Genomic DNA, 2,760 nt, shown 5'->3' with positions numbered 1-2,760 from the left:
CTGGTCTTTTAATTCGTGAATTACTCTTTGATTAGTTTCCTCCCTTCTGTGGGATTCCTGCAGTTCTCTTTGAGTGTTCTCTGCCTGCTCACGCCATTCCTCCCTTTCTCTTTGAGTATTCTCAAGTTGTTCATGCAAATCCTGTATCAGTTTTTGAGAAGCTTCCTCACGCTTATGATATTCCTGTATAAACTTCTGGGATGCCTCCTCTCTCTCCCTATCACGCTCATACAGAGTCCTTTGTACATTGTCAAACTTCTCATTTATCATGTTTGCTATTAGTGTTTGTAGAGCTATTTGGGAACTCTCCTCTTGGTTATTCTTTATATGTTCTAATCCCTGATTATCAAGGTTGGGAATTGAGATACCCGAATTTGCCATTTTTCTTGTGTTTTTCCGGCTTACTCGGCCCATTTGAGATAAAGATTGCACCAGTTTTGTGCTAGAACACTATCTTAAGGCAACCATCAACCAAAGTTTGCATTTGTACAGTCAATAGTCTACAGATACAATCTAGTTCAACAGATACATCTATTCAACATCAAACGACTATATGTTAAAGGACTTCGAACCGCAGAAAAGAATTTGGAAAACCAGAAATTATTAGGATTAGTGAGAGATGTGGGTAAAAAATAGGAATAGATTGGTGTGGGGAGGCACAAGGAGAGTTAACTATGTCCTACTCACAGTGCAGGAAATGGGTTGGGTAGGATGCAAGTAGAGAGAGAGAGAAAAAGAAGAGACGGAAAGGGGTATAAAGAGAGACCAGAAAAAGAATAGAAACGTAAAAATTAATGTTATTATAGAGGTTAAAAGACCGTCTATTTAGAGAGGAATGTGAATATGTTCAGAGAAGGGGAGGGACATTGAGGAGATGTGAAAAGCTTTAAGGGAGAAGAAAAGATCAGAAGTTCAGTAGAGCTAGATAAAAAACAAAAAGATAATTAAGAAAGAAAGAAAAAGAGAAAGAAGACAAGAAAAGAAAGGAAAACTCTCATTCACGTAATTCTGAAATAAAAATTATAAGATGAGAAAAAAAAGTTACTGGAAAACAATTATTTTTTCAGAAGAGGCAAAAATTAAAGATTGATAAAAGTTTTAGAAGGGAAAAAAATTTATATACATATATATATATATATATAAGGTAACAAAAAACAAAAAACAAGCAAAAAAAAGAAAAGAAGAAGAAGAAAAAAAAGAGAAAAAAAAAAAGAAAAAAAAAAGTCTTTTGATTTTTTTTTTTTTGTTTTTTTGTTTTTGGGGGGGGAGGAGTGGGAAGAATCCTGTATCTCCCTTTTGTCTGCAACCAGTCTCTTGGAGTCTCTGGTCAGCTTGAGGTCCTGTGGCTTGATTGGTTTCTTAAGTCAGTTGGTTGGAAGAGGCAGAAAAATGCTCTGCTTTACCCAAGATTTTGAGATCCCCCTCCCAGGTTAGTTTTCTGGGAGGGTGGTCTGCTTTGAGAGTCACAAAAGAGGGGGATGTGGTGATGAGGCTAGGTTCTGGGTGGAGTTGAGGCCTTTCAGCAAACAGTAGCTTTTCCCTGGGGCTATTTTGTGATAAGTCACAGCGCCCAGCCTGGAGCCATTCTCAGGGTTTCTGTTTTTCAATTGATTGTGGTGGCTGCTAGAGGGAGGGGCAGCCTCTGGCTCTGGTTACCCAGTGAGTCTAGGCTGGCGCCTGTGCTGGGTGACTTTTCCCTGGATGGAGCTGAGTCTGGCAGGTCACTTCGGCGTTAAGTTCTTGTGACCTGCTAAATGACTTATTTTATTCCAAGGCCTGAGCTGAAGCTAGCAGCAACTCCGAGCTTTGTCGGTATCCAAGATGGAGATCACCGGTGCTGGGGGGGGAGGGGTGGCCTTCCTTCCTCTGCTCCCTGAGGAGTGAGGATGTCGGGCTTGTACTCACGCTGAGTCTTGGGTCCTGGGTCGTCTCTGGTGCCAAGTCTTGGATCCTGGGTCGTCTCTGGTCTGCAAGCTGCAGGGTGAAGATGTCCGCTCTTTGTTGGTTCTTGCTGGTGTTGAGTAGAATCCGCTTGTCCGCTGCGTCTGGCTCCTTCGTCCCGGACTCTCTGTGTGAGCGCTCAGGTATGGCCCCCGGCTGTGGTCTCTGCCGCTTGCGACCCTGTCGCCGCCGCCGCCGCCGTGGCGGCTGCTGGCGACCACTTGCCTTGGCTTCCCCTCTCTTGTCTAACTCTCTGTCCTGTGATGGCACACTTGGTGTGATTCTCTGGCTTAGGACTGTTCACTGGAACTCTAAAGCTGCTTTCTATGCGAGAGCTTGTTCAGATTCCAGCTTCTCCTCCGCCATCTTCCCGGAACTCCATAGCTGATTTTTTTAAATCTTTCATTTCCTGCAGGTTCTTGAGTACTGAATTAATTTGTGTTTTCTTGGGTTGTTTGTTTCATTTGAATCTATGTGTTGAGTTGTTTGTTCCTCACTTTTCCTTTTGTTTCTTTCCCTCAAGTTCTTACCTAAAGTGCTGAGAAACCAATTCTTCTTTCTCAAGATAGGGTGAACATTATTTATTCCAAAGCAATTTCCATATCTACGAATGGTATACACATGCTAAGCGCTGAGAAGGGTATTTTATTTTCATGGCAGTCTTTGGCATATACAGACAGATCATGAAATATATGAAGAAAATAAAACTACAGATGAATGCCAGGAGGAGAATAAGCTATTATTAATTGTTTGACAGAGGTTTCTCTTCTAGTGAAAGAAATATATTACTTGATGCAGGATTTCACAAAATCATATTGC

The sequence above is a fragment of the Dipodomys merriami genome, unplaced genomic scaffold (genome assembly GCF_024711535.1).
Source record: "Dipodomys merriami isolate MVZ:Mamm:240054 unplaced genomic scaffold, mDipMer1.0.p SCAF_108, whole genome shotgun sequence".
NCBI lineage: Eukaryota > Metazoa > Chordata > Mammalia > Rodentia > Heteromyidae > Dipodomys > Dipodomys merriami.
This window is presented reverse-complemented; position numbering follows the sequence as displayed.